A 15,390-nucleotide genomic window follows, 5' to 3' on the forward strand; every position below is an offset into this window, starting at 1 on the left:
ACCCCCGACTCTTAATGCGTCGTGTTTCGTTGTGGAGCATCAGGGAATGTTTAAACCTTTTTTAATAGTTGTGTTTTAGTCCCTCAATTGTCCTCAGTATGAAAACACAGATCTCAAAATCATTCAGTCACTGCTGGAAAGGGTTCAAATATGCAAAAATGCTTGAAAACTGAAGAACCTGCAGGACCTGGAGGATTTTTTCTGAAGAACAGAGTTCAGTTTAACTGCTCAGGACAAACAAGAGACTCATGAACAACCATCACAAAACAAAAAAATCAGTCATAGATCATCCGGGTAACCACACACAGTATTAAGAATCAATGGTTCACATACTTTTGAGTGGGGTTATTTTAATAAATTCAGCTATTGTTTTGTCTTGTGAACTAAATGCAAACATCTTTTATGTAAAATATCTTACTCAGGACAGTACTAAACAAAAAATAACATGCATTTTGTATTATCTCTCTTATTTCATTAAAATGATTCACATTTTCTCAGATTCTGCAAGTGGTTCACATACTTTTTCATGCCAGTGTATGTATATATATATATATATATATATATATATAGATATATATATATATATATATATATATATATATATATATATATACACACACACACACACACACACACACACACACACACACACACATATGTAACCAAGTAGAATAATATTCTACAGGTAATGAGTTTACTGCTTTATATATTGACATATGAAATAAGTGGATGTATGCCTTTAAGAACATAAATCAAGTTAGAGTGTTATGCACATGTGAAAAATGTGGTTTTAACTTAAGTCTTTCTTTATTTTATTGGTTCATTAGAGTTAAGTCCCGCCCGCACCTATGTGTTATGTATTTTGAGTGGTTGTTTGCGGGGGTTGATTGACAAGGTGGGAATGCGATATGCAAGCTATGAGAGAGACGCGCTGTATGCGGTAATAGAGTGGTGAATGATCTACAAGTTTACAAGTTTAAAATTTTGAACTGTAATATTGATTGCATGTGAAACACATGATTCATGTTTATTTGTGTTTATTGCGAGTTCGCTGTGAGTGTTTATAAATGTAACCCCTCATAATTAGGGTGGTTAATGGACTCTTAATTTGAAGAGTAGTTGTAGTGATGCTATTCTCCACTAGAGGGCGCTCCTCCGTGACGAGCGCAATAATTGAGAAAAGAGCCATTTTTTACAAATGAGAGCGGAGATAGAAGATTGTTGATTTCAGAGTGCAAATATTTTAAAAGAGAGCAATATAAAGTGTGAAGAAACTGTTTTAAGTTCTTTTCCAGTCGAATCCGGGGGGAAGAAACATCTTTTTGTACTTTTATTTCGAGGAACTCCGGTGAGTGTTGTGTTCCTCCGTTATTGCTCTGTAATCGGTCATATGTGTTTAATTAATGGTTTACAGTAAGAAATACGATTGATAACTAACTGATGATGAGAAAGTATTGAAATATGCATGTTGATAAAAGAGATAAAGGATAGTTTGTCATAAACCAATCGGAGTTCAATCAAATGAGTTGTTAAAATCAACTGCGTCACACGTTGTTTGATGTGCATTAGTTGATGCAAATTGAGCCAATTTGTGATAGTTTGATGTTATTAATTAACTGTATGGGAATGTACTGTTAAGAAAGAGAATTTAGAGTATGTGATGACATGCATGTTTGCCATTTAGTCGTTTTATTTTGTTTTTATTTTGTCATAATATATATATAATGTCAGACATTAGTCTGTTTAATGTTGATCAAGTGGGTATATTCTTTGTAAGATAAGTTACGTTAATATGCAGTTGGAGGAAGAAAAGAGAAAGATTTGAAATTTCCTGTGCTTTATATCTGTTCTTAATTCAGATGAAGTGAATGTGAACGAGTGATAAGTTTTCTGCATTATGCAGGTTGGTTTTTTTCCCTCCTTCTCTTGTTTGCTGTTGATGTGTGCTTCTTCGATCGTGGACGAGTGAACGGCGAGCCAACAGTGCCTAGTTGATGTCGCAACGCATCCTTCTTTGCAGCACATTCAGCATCCTTATTCTGTCATCAATCCCTGGATACAGATAAGAGAATACAACACACCACACTCTTTGGATACCTTGAGTGAAACTGAGTTAAGACTACCCGGGTAGTAAATCTTTTCTGTCACGTGACTACTTTTACTTTTTTTTTTTTACTTTTTTTCATATTTTTCTTCTTCAAATTTTTTCTTCCTGGAAGGATCTGACTTTATCGAAGAGACAAATAGTAACACAAGGAAAAGACTCTGAACAGTGTTTTGGGAAACCTTTCTTTTATTGATCATTCCAAACAGGCCTGATTGTATTCCCTTTTAGTTTCGTTTGACTGTTTGCAAACTTTGAACTATTTTTTCCAATTGATGGTACCAATACATTTTTTTCCTTCTTCCTTAACAAGTTGTAGTGAAATTGCTGTTTCAAATCCTCCTTACGAACTTAGACGTTAACTATACGGTCACGCTACTGTGCCCATTCATCCTCATTAGCTCATTCGAATACTAGAGCGATACAACGGGTTACATAAAAAAAATAAATAAATAAATAAATAAATAATATATATATATATATATATATATATAAATAATATAGGAGGTGGAAGAAGAAGAGGAGAGGGTAGATGTAAATTGCCCTTTGCAGCTGGGGGATCATTTACAAACGCAGCAGTGTTTACAATCGATCACCCATCTCACTCTCACTTCTTCCCCCTCCCGTCTGTCTGGGCTCAGATACAAATCTGAATGGCTAGGGGTTTTTCCATGCCCTCCCGATCTCAAACGTGGAGATCAGGAAGGAATGGAAAGCCTATGGGAGCTGCAGCGTTCATGGACAGAAAGAAACCGCTTGTCGAGCCATCCACGCGCGGCCCCTTTATTAACGCGCCCTCATGGCAGCCGCAGCCTGCCAGAAGTGCGTCCCAAAAACACCAGCAGCTCCACATACACAGCAGCCAGAGGAGCGTGCGCTGCCGGACGCGATGACGTAAAACACAGAAGTCATTGTCATCCAGCAACTCATCCTCGTCAGCCCCGGGGGAGCCGAGAGAGAATACAACTCTCTCAAACTTCCCAAGGTGCTCACCTGCAAGCCTCATGATTGCAGCCACCGTTTTGCCTCAGCACAAACGGGGCCAGAATCACCAGGAACAGATGCGGACACCTCTTTCCTTGAGAAGAGTGCCAAATGAGAACGGAGCATCCCGATAGGGAGATGCTCACAGTAAATAACAAAAAAACACACAAACAGTGCCCTCAATCACTGTCTATGCACGTTCCTCTCCCTGACAGACAATGCCCAGAAATGTGTATATCAAGTGTCAAAACCTGGGACACGGATGAACACACTTTCTTGAAACGTTTGTAAGGCATAATATAGATACCCTTACCAGAGTCCATACAATCGCGATCAGACAGAACAGTCCCGAAAGGCGAGAAGATACTGACTGATTCTCTAGGCGCTCCTTATATACTTCTGGGTCGTACTATGATGACGTCATAGGCTTTCGCGGGCCAATATGATTGGAGTTTTTTGATACTTGGCTTTCGGACATCGGCTCACATGTGACATTCCCCAATGCGATTTGAATGCAGAGTTGAAGTTTCCTTCGAAAGGGAACAGTACACCAGTGACACAATGAATCACAAGTGATGTAAGACCAACTATAATTAAGTAGATGGAACTAAATTTTTACATTTGGTATACTAAATTGAGTGCAGCTTCTCAGCTGCACTCAATTTAGCCATATACCCTCAATTTAGCCATACCTGCCCAAAGGAGGATTAACAATGAGAAAGAAAAGTTAGAATCAAGTAATCTTAGTGCTATTTTATGAAAAGAACTAAATGAATAGCTTTGAATAAAGTTTATAAACAGGTAACACCAGTGACAATTTTCATGAAAAATGCATTTTACAAAATGGCTGCTGCAAGGTATCAAACCACATGTTGTCAGTCATGGTATACTCACTAAATTAAGTAGTTTAATCCATTTATATTCTAGATTTTTTTTTTTTTTAATTCTCTAACAATAAAGTAGGTCATACCAGTGACTTCAACTAAAAGCTTCATATGAAATTATGATTTTCTAATTAAAATTTCTGATAACTGAAAAGAGATAGCGGACTTCCCCTTGGCCTTTCTTCATTGATCTTCAGGAAACAGGAAAAAGGAAGTCAAGTGATGTCATCTGTGTCATTTTTTATTTAAAAATAAGAGATTTTTGTTAAAGGAAACACCAGTGACATAACTCCAGGGGACCACTACATGCATTATATATTTTATAATATTTATTCAGCATTTTGTTTTTGTTTTTTATGTCATTTACATAATATGTTTGATAGTATAATTATTGTATTTTAAATGGTATAAAAAAACTGTTTTTGACCTCAAAATAAAGTACTTTCCCTCTGTACATGACTGTGGGGGCGAGCACTTCTTTGGCGCTTGGAATTTTTATAATTAATTAAAAAACAGATATTGCCACATTGATGGCTCAGGGAGGTGTAATTGTTCAAATAACATTGTTTCGTTTTAAAATATATAAAACTTGTAATCCCAAAGCATTTTCAACACTAAAAAAATCTAAAGTTGAGAAAAGTGGACATTTCTGTAGAATGACCCATATAGTGAACACCTGATGACCGCAAACAAAACACCCTCCAGAGCCAAAAATCCAATAAAAACATTTGGCAAAATGACATGATTACAGCATCAACTGTGCTCTTGCTTTGTTGAGAATACCTGGATAATACTGCCTCGGCACACTTGGTAAGTTGAAATAATATCATTCTTACGTGACAGCAGTGAAGTCTACCAATAAGCTGACAAATACGTCATTATCATAAATCGCTGTTCGTCCCATAATTATGAAATTGTATATGCCCAGTTATAATCGCTGAAATGCAGCTGCTCGTGTACTTCCTATGTAAATAGATAAATACATTGTTTGCATTTAATCATAAGGTGCAAATAGTAAGCAAACATAGTGTCTACTAAACCACAAAATCTGCTAGCGATCTATTGATGGTAATATTAGCTAACATGCAGTCTGAATTTGTTATACATTCTGCTGTACAAAATCTATGATCGCTGTAGCTTCATTTAATATGCGAATACAAAGCGAAAAGCCGCTTTTATAGAGTTCAGCAAAACTCATCTCTGAATAAAAGCTAATCTCATATTGGCTAGCTTCTTATATGCTTAGTGAATCTCTGAGTATTAAAACAGACTGTTCACCAACACGTGAATTAAACCTCATTTATTGTTACTTCATCATGAACTGATAAAGGAGACCACACAAAAAAGACGGAAGCTGCTTTTAAGTAATGCGCCTTATTTGAGAGTTGCCAGTGGACTACTTGAACTGAGCCTCATGACGTACTTCCGACTTGAAGTGTTACGGCTCGCTAGTTTCCAGTTTGGCTGCCATTGTTTGGGTTTGTTTTAAAATGTTTAAAAAAGAAAATACTTTTCGATTTCAGAAACAGCAAAAGAAAACCCACAAACACCGTTGTTCCGCTGTGTACAGCATCGTCAAAGTTTAACGGAACTTTAAGTTTCTACTGCTTTCCTTGCGAAACCGAGCTTAGAAAATGGTGGCTAGTGAACATACGGCGAGATGATTTTACTGGTTCTAGTCGTTCTAAGGTTTGTAGCAAACATTTTAATAAAGATCAGATTATTGAACCACAGACAGTATGGACTCTGAGAAAGTTAGTAACTGGTGCAGTGCCAGAGCTCTTCATTTGGAACGACTACACAATTCAAGCCCCTCGGCCAAGTGTGTGGGAGAGGAGAGAGAGACCTGTCGAGGTGGTGTCCGCTGAACCCGTTCCCACTGATGCATCCATGGATCACGATTACTGTAATGTTCCCGAGCCATCATCACTAGACCTGGCATGTGCTAAAATTGAAGAGCTCTCCCAAGAAGTGGAAGAGCTGAATAAACAGCTAAATGAGCTACGCATTCAGCGTGATTGGAGCGGTTAGCCAGCTCAGATGAGGACATTAGATTTTACACAAGGTAAGCCTGAAGTTTGGTAAAACACCTTGTGGTTATAAAACGAGCTCAATATACGTTGACAGCATATACTCATATAGATGCATGATTATTACAAACACCGCTTCTGCAAACAGGTTCCCCAGCTACCGTCATCTGATGTCCTTTTGGTGGCTAATCAAGCCATCCATCCACAAAATCATTTGTGTTTCCAGGTCCAAAGCTGCTGCTAGGAACCATGAAGAGATTACACATGCATGACCATCAGTGGTGGGTTATTCACTTACACGCACGGACACACACACACACACACACACACACACAATAAGAGCGACTGTACATTTACAGATAGGTGCAAAACACAATACATTATGAATTTTACTAGGCTGCCTAGGTGAATACAAACTTACCTCTCACGCATATTTTTACCTTTCCAGAGACAACTGCTGCAGCCAATCGAGGAGTTTTTTCTTTTCCTCATGAATCTGTCAGTTGGTTTGAAGGAGAGAGACCTAGCACACCGTTTCCACGTGCACCCATCCAAAGTGAGCAGAATCATTTCAACATGGACAAACTACCTCTATTCACTGTTGGGATTGGTGTGTGTGTGTGTGTGTGTGTGGCTTTCAGCAGCTGAAGTTAAATTTAACCTCCCTGAAGAGTTCAGTGATTTCCCGGACACACACGTTATCATTGACTGCACTGAGCTCAGATGTCAAACACCGTCCTCGCCACTAATCCAAAGTGAAATGTACTTAAGTTACAAATCTCACTGCACAATGAAAGCCCTCATTGGGATAGCTCCTCATGGTGCAGTGACATTCGTCTCTCAGCTTTATGCTGGGTCAATGAGTGACAAGGAAATCTTTAAACAGTGCAGAATATCCAAAAGACTGACAGAAGACATAGCAATCATGGTAGACAAGGGCTTCCTGGTTAGTGACTGTGTCAAGTGCAAAGTGTACTGTCCACCATTCCTGTCTAAGGTAAAGCAGATGCCGGCACATCAGGTGAAATAAACACAAGCCATAGCACGACTGTGAGTGCATGTGGAATGTGTCATCAGGAGGATAAAACAAAACAAACTGTTTGATGGTATCATCACACTTTCCCACATTGTTAATATTAGTGAACTTTTTACAGTTGCATGCCTGTTGTAAAATGATCAAAACATGGCATTAGTTAAGACGGGTCAAATAAGGCAGAATCTTGCTCTTATTGGTAGTTTCCATGTTTTCATTTTGTGTACTAATTTCTTCCAAATTCTTATGGCTTTCTTTAATCATTATTGTTTCTATGGCAATTTTCAGTAAATGACAACTCTTAATGTTTGTATATTTTAAAAAAGAAACAATCTGCCATGATACAAGCAAGGTAAATTAACTTTGTACATTATTTTTCAAGAAACTGGCATTGTACATATGAATATAAAAACACATTGGATATTAGTAGAGCATGCAGTTTGTGTGTTTGGAATAGTGCTGCATGATCAATTAAATATTTACATATTTAGATATAGATATTTACATAAAAAGTGATGTCTGTTCAGGGGTCAATTTAATGTTTCAGTCAGTGCTTTTTTAATGACTTTTTTCATTTCACTGACTTCTTTATAATTTAATTTATAAATGTTTAATTGACAAGTATTTGTGCATATATGTGTAAAAGTAAAAATAATAAATCTTCTCTCGAATAACTTTGTGCTTGGAAGTGTCACTGTGTATACGTTGGACAACATAATCTTCCTGGGCCCACGCCATGAAGTCATACCACTGCATTCCTGAGATCAGTAGTTGTCCCTGTACTTGCCAATAGTATGCATGACTTTTATTTAGAGTAAGAAACCCATTTTCCATTTGCAAATATTTGCAGTCAACAATGTTTCTGACATTGGAGCATTTAATTTCAACAAGCCCAAATTGGGGATATATTTGGTGGGATCAAACACTACACCATCAGTGGATGCACCAAGCCAGGGAGCATCAGGATGGAAGATTAGGCCACAGGGTGAGTAGTTAACATTTGTCAACTTGCTGTATTCCACTGTTTCCTTTGACACCATTTCAGCACCTCTTCTCATGTCTGCTGTTTGCCGGCTTCCCCTGATGATCCGCTCTGCGAGGGACCCAGCAGAGGCCTCTGACATGGCACACCTCCCTAAACCTGGAGGCTGTTACTCTTGGTTTGCAAAGCTGATGCCAAGAGCTTTTTTCACGTGTTGCCTCTTCAATTTTCTGAGCTATATCTAATGGTATGTTTAAACTTTTAAGGTGTAAAAGCTCCTCTTCAGTGCAAACAGAGATACATTTAGATGGAGCAAGATTATATCCTTCCAGAGGCAAAGGTGGGTTTGATGGAGTGTGTAGTTTGATGTACCGTGATGTTAAGACAGGCTGCTGGTATGACAATATACTTCCTTCCTGAACCAATCCGAATGCACTTTCTAGAAGTGGTTTTTCAGATGACATGTTCATAGTGGTAACTAGTGGCTTGTCCTCAAGGGTGAATTCTGAATATGCCTCCACAACTCTGAACAAGCATGTATCTGGTAAATCGCCTACCATCCCTCTGTAGACTCCACTTCTGTAAAGAGATGTTTAGCATGAGAATTGTTGTTGCTAATGTTACACTGTTGTGTTATTCCCCTAAATAGCATGGATTTTACACATGGATAATCTGGATTTTAAATGCTTATGAACACTTTAAAAGAATGTTTGTCTTTGCAAAAAAAAAAAAGGCCAACATATTACTGTTACAATTGTTGTTAACATCCTTGCTCACATGAAGTTAAATTTAATGATAGCTGAACTTACCAAATACATCAAATACAGTTAGCTAACAGTATTAGCATTGTAAGTTGTGTAACATTAGATATTTTCTTACCTTTGTATCTGTGTATATACAAGGCTGCATACAATTTAAAACCTTTCTCCACCTTACTTGATGGGGCTGTGGTTGATTTCTAGCAAATGCGAAACACATCATTAACACTGATCTTCGGGAGATCCTGGAGACAGCGGGTGTAGAAGATAGCCATTGCTAAACCGGAAATTACTGAGTCGTAATGAGCAGAACACGGAAGTAGTTGTGCAAGTTGTCCATTGAGTCCATAGAAATCAGATCAGCTGATGTGGGTGGCGTTGGAATTTGCGAATCAGCTGGTAGCGGAGCTTGACTACGAAGCCTGCCTGAACTAACGCAGAATGCTTGATTTATGAAAACATAAAATGTATTACTTATTTGGCAGTCATGCAAATGACATTTGTTTTGTTTCCCTCTTTTTCTTTTTTTCTGAAATAAGTTACGAAAAAAAAAGAAGAAAAAAAAAAGGGGCAGACATATACTTTACATAAGTAACACAGACACAAGCACTTGGCCAGTTCACTGACAAGCGGTCTGGCTGGACGTGCTTGACATGCTTATGTGTTGGTCTGGTGGTTACAAACCTCAGTACTCATGGGGGTGATAGAGTTACATTCCAATGTCTTTGCCTTACATTCTGATGCATTATGCAGGTTAGTTGAAATAAACATATTGACTTTAACATGTTCTGAAAGATTTATACTTTACCTTATCAGATCCATAGCCCAACAGCAGTGAACAATCAAGTGACAAGGAGAAAGAGAGCAGTTGTGTCAAGAGCAGAAATGTGTTCAGGTTTAAGCCCTGGGTATACTTTTTTTTAGTCGAACACACACCCTTGCAAAATATACTTCACTTGACTCATATGCATACACAGGCGTTTGATGCAAGCGCAGTTACAACCCATGTTAAAATATTTGTATGCTTTCATGCTGGAGTTGTACAAATTAGGGTAATTTCTAACCTCTTTGCACAATCTGCCATCTATATTGGCCTCCATTGTCGCTGTAGCTTGCATGCATTCAGGTCTGTTCTATTTATGCAGATTTTCTTCGACTACCTTGTGAATCAAAGCCCCAAGGTCACGGTTGCCACCTTGTGGATAAACTAATTACTGCAACAAAAAAAAAAAAAAAAAATTAAATGCACGTGTGACCTGCACGTAAAAAGTATGTACAGTACGCGCATACTCTTCTGATGACAAAATTCGCATCGGCAACTGTACGCTGACCCTCGCATACACGTAAAAAGTGAAATATACTTTGGGCTTAACAGACACCTAAAGCTTACTGCAACTTACAAAGTAGTTTGCACAATGATTAATATGTTGGTGAAGATCGTCAGATGTTTTGCTGTTCGTATATGTTGACATTTATTCAAGTGGCGCATTGCATCAAAAGCAAACCATTAAAATTGATGACACTGGCGACACTCGATATGTACAGTAGACAGATGCCCTGTTCTATTACTGTCTACTCAGTCTACTCCTGACTACAAGACAAATGGATAATGGTCATTTTTCAACATTCGCTTCCAGTTTAGACAGTGTGTTTGCAGATCTGCACAGCCTTCTTGACATATAAGAGATATGTCAAGAAGGCTTTCTAATATAAAATTTATAATTAAGCTTCATTTGGAGTATTTCTTTATTGCACAATGCACATTTTTTTATATTATGCCCAAAAAGTGTTATAATATCACTATTAATAAAGATTGTATGATCTCTTTATATTATCTTTATATTATTCTATTGTCTTTAAATGCAAGATATTTAAAGTGTACCTAATATATACTTGCAATAGTTCCACTTTAGCACAATGAAATATATTTCTGTCACACGTGGTTGCAAATAAGTAGAAACAGGATCTAGATGCAGCAGTATACAGGATTTAATAAAGAAAATGCAGGATACCAGGAATAATGGAACAGAGCAACACCGTATATGCAACAAATAACAGACGACTGAACTGACCGGAAACACAGGGTTTAAATACACAGATCAAACAAGTGAGCTATAAATGTACTTAACAGACAAAGGTGACAGGGATAACAGAATCAAACACAGGAGAACTAAGGAGACAGCAGGTGAAAGGATCAATCAATGAAACACTGGTAAGCTGGGAAAATTAACGGGCACACAGGGAAACATGCAAAAAACACAATGAAAACTTAATTAGAAACACACAAAACAGAACATAACTGTGACAACTTAGGCTGGCCACACACTTGAAAATATTAAGCTTGAAAAAATCCTCTATTGCGTGGTGTCATTATGATTATTTAACTGCTCCTGATCGAGATCTACAATCTTAAATCGTAAATATATAACATGTTTGATTTTTACGACACTTGAGCTGCCTCTGATGTGATAACGGGATAGCCAATGAGATAGCCAATGCTTTTATTTCTGAAACTTGGCAGTCACAAACATTCCTTTTTTTTTCTATTGTGTTTTTCACTGTAAAGGAGAAAGTGTGATAGGAGAGCCTACTGACAACGTCAGTTATCCTCCATTTGTTTTTCTTCTCAAGTCACGCGAATCACATGAGATGGACACTGCCCACACAGTGAATTTGGAGAACACCGGGAAAGCGTACCCTTTCCATAGGAAAAGGAACGCTGCAGAAGCCACATACTCTAGAGGGGTCTGGTGGTGAATACACCTATGGACTAACCCCATAGGGCTGTACTTCATATGGAAATCTCTGAAGTGGCTCTCACCGGGTTTGGGAGGAGGCTACACCTGACAGAGAGGAAAAGACCAAGCTTCCATTGAGCTTCCATAAGAGCTTTATTGTGAAAAATACACATATGGGATCCCCTCAGGATCACACATATGGGCACACAGCCTAGAACTGGTTAATATAGATACAACACCTGTAGGCCTGGTGCCAGGCGGTCTGCCATGTCTGGCTGCCGAGGGTGATGGAAGACTAAACAGTCTGCCTGTAGGGACTCTCTAGAACAACAGTGCATAGCTGGGGCAGGACTGTACTGATATGCTCGACCACAAAGCACAGGAACAGCCTGTGTCGAGGGAGAAAGGAGACATGAAAGTACGCGTCCTTCAGGTTGATCGCTGCAAACCAATCTCGGGGACAGATGCATTCAAAAATGTGTTTCTGCATCAACATTTTGAATGGTAGCTTGTGTAAAGCTCGGTGTAAAGCTCGGTTCAAAACTCGCAGGTCCAAGATTGGTCGTAACCCACCACCTTTCTTGGGTACAATGAAGTAGGGGCTGTAAAACCCTGTCTTCATATCAGCTGAAGGGACCAGCTCTATCGTGTCCTTCACCAGTAGGACTGCGATCTTTGTTCACAAGACATGGGCATTGCAAGCTTTCACTGAAGTGAACTGGATGCCTCTGAACTTGGAGGGATGCGGGGAGAACTGAATTGCATAGCCGAGTCTGATGGTCTGAATGAGCCACCAAATGGACTGGGGAGCGTTAGCCAGGTTCGCAGAGACAGTGCAAGTTGGACCAAAGGGACCAAAGGGACCACAGGTGTACCTGCAATGGGGCAGCGAGGCAGAACATAGGGACCTGGCTCGGGAGGCTCTTTGAGGTGGCCCGCAGCAGGGTCTGAGTGTGCATTGCATTACTTACCTGGTTCCTTGGTTGGGCAAAGGGTGCGTGAGGAGGCTTGGTGACATCCTTGAACCACCCACTGCTGCCCGTTGGCGACAGATGAGGATGAGAGTAGTCCGGTTCTACACCATCCACTGCTCTCCGTACCCTCTTGGGACCCAGTGTAATGAATTAGCTCAAATTATGGGTGATATATATATATATATATATATATATATATATATATATATATATACAACAGTTCTGTCTGGTTCTCAAATCTGATTGGCTGATAGCCGTGCAATATTTCAGTGATAACAGCACTCCTGCCTTTTCACTGTTTGTATCACTCCGCTTGAAGTGACCATCATGGCGGCCGATCAAATCCACCGTAATTTTTGCTAATACTACTTGTTATACCACGAACTGTTGTTTTAATATTTTTTTAGACGAGAATGTAGTTGTTTAGACCTGAAATGTGTGACTCATAATAGCACCTATTTTACAATTTGTTTAGATGTTTTCGGAGATGCGAGCTCCAGGGCATCAGCGGCCGTTCAGGGGTTGTGCATGCGCCGAGAACAGCTTCATCTCGGCCAGTGATTCAGGGATTTGCCGCTGGCTCGTATAGTGGTTAAACATGAGATATAATTCATTTTGAGTACATTAAACGGGCAATCTTTGGTCTTATTAATCTATTATTTGTTCCAGAGCAAGTCAAATTGTGCTATGTTAAATTTGATAATAATAAACGTTACCTTACATCTCTTATATAGCATAGCATATTGGCTACAACTAGACGGGACATATCAGACGAAGACTCTTCTCCGCTCTTCAAATACGTAAAACATTAAATTTTATAAACATAGTGTTTTTTGATTAAAGAAAACCCTTTACAATTTTTTTTCAAACATCAGATCTTTATTTACCTTTGCATTGCATAGATGAGATGACCAAACTGCGTGCGCACTTCATTCATGAGGATTTATGAGGTTTGACTGACAGTTTGAGGATCCAATGGAGGTTTTGTCACAGCTCTTTAAAATCCTTTTCATTCGTTAAATATTTGTAAAACCCACATACAAGCGTAAAGGGTGACCTATAGTTTTTTTTTTTTTTTTTTTTTTTTTTTAAATAACTAGTGCTTATAACATTTGACTGAATAACATTTGACTGAACTGTACAATTGTGTTTATTTGTTGTTCAATATATATATATATAATTTTATATAAATATGTCCATTAGTGCGTAATATGGATTGAGTGAAAGTTACATTAATACGCCATTAGATGGCAGCAACAAATTACGAGGTTTTGTCACAGCTCTTTAAAATCCTTTTCATTCGTTAAATATTTGTAAAACCCACATACAAGCGTAAAGGGTGACCTATAGTTTTTTTTTTTTTTTTTTTTTTTTTTTAAATAACTAGTGCTTATAACATTTGACTGAATAACATTTGACTGAACTGTACAATTGTGTTTATTTGTTGTTCAATATATATATATATAATTTTATATAAATATGTCCATTAGTGCGTAATATGGATTGAGTGAAAGTTACATTAATACGCCATTAGATGGCAGCAACACTTACAGGTGAATGAGTCAGTCAGTCACAAGAGTTTTTTTACAAAGGAAGTTGTTTTAGCGCTGTGGTGTTATGGATGCTATGGAAAATTCCCATAGCTGTAAAAAGGACAAATACAAGAACACTTTCCTCAGTGGACATTCAAATGGACTTTTATAATGGATATAATATTATGGACATCGACTTGAAGAATGAATGTAATGCAATATATCAGACGCAGGTAATGGCCTACTCTCTCAGGCGATCTCTCTCTCTCTCTCTCTCTCTCTTAATAATACTGTACAGAATTCAATGAATTTCAATGAAGCGACTCAACGTTCCTTTGTTACTAGTTCTAAAGTGACGTTTTAGAATTAGTAACGGAAGCTTGGTCAAACTGTCAACTTGAGATTTGAATCCATGGTGGAAGGAAGTAGTGCTTCGCAAAAGAGGTTTTTAAAGACACTTCATTGTTGTTTTTATTTGTTTACACACTCGTGCCGTCGGACTGTTGTATAAACACAATATCTAGCCATGCGATATGGCTGTATATCAGTATCAGCACACTGTGATTACCTACGGATGAATCACAGCCGTGCTGATATACAACCATATCGCACAGCTACTCGTGTGATATTGCTTATATATATATATATATATATATATATATATATATATATATATATATATATATATATATATATAATTAAATCATAAAGCTTTATGACCAATTATAATATACATCCACCAAAAAGGGAATTGTGTATATGGATAATTACTTAAAACGGATTATAACCAATTATGCATATATGGTCTAGAATTTGTTCTAGACCATATATGCTAGACCGATCTGTCCATCTGTCCATCAAAATGTTTCAGTCTGATCTTTCAGTGGCTTCTTGGCAGCAGCTGACTTGGCAGGATGTGCTTGATAGCCTCCATCTGCTTCTGGGCAGCCGCAAACTGCTGGGCAAAGTTCTTGACTGCATTGCTGAAGAGGCCAGTCTGGGTGACGGGAATTTGGGAATCGGATCTTGTTGGCATCCTAATTATCCGCCAGATACAGCCTTTGTTCCTGGACCACAAACGTGGACATCGCACGACCCAGACCCAGAGACTGGTAAGTCTTCCCGGTTAGACTCGACGAGTGCTTAAAGGCCCGGGAGAGGAGACATGGTTCAACTGCCCATTCCACAGAGAAGATAGAGGTGTATACCTTGACCACCGCACAATCGAGGGTGGTGAGAGTGGAGGAGACATTAGGTAATTCTGGCAGTGAAAGGTGCTGTCCAAGACCTAATGAGCTCCTCATGCACTTCCGGGAAGAAAAGAACTGGGGCAGGGCACTGAGAATCAGTACGAACCGCTCCGAGAAACCA

At 38.5% G+C, this 15,390-nt stretch overlaps 1 long non-coding RNA gene across 1 annotated transcript; it reads left to right on the forward strand.

The window, feature by feature from the left end:
* Positions 1 to 657: 657 nt before the first annotated feature.
* On the forward strand, positions 658 to 8,726 carry LOC125254775. Its single transcript, XR_007181735.1, has 3 exons — positions 658 to 1,348; positions 1,904 to 6,283; positions 6,451 to 8,726. It is a non-coding gene; the product is annotated as an uncharacterized LOC125254775 (long non-coding RNA).
* The last annotated feature ends 6,664 nt before the right edge of the window (positions 8,727 to 15,390 follow it).

Source organism: Megalobrama amblycephala, linkage group LG19 (assembly GCF_018812025.1).
Source record: "Megalobrama amblycephala isolate DHTTF-2021 linkage group LG19, ASM1881202v1, whole genome shotgun sequence".
NCBI classification, from domain to species: Eukaryota; Metazoa; Chordata; class Actinopteri; order Cypriniformes; family Xenocyprididae; genus Megalobrama; species Megalobrama amblycephala.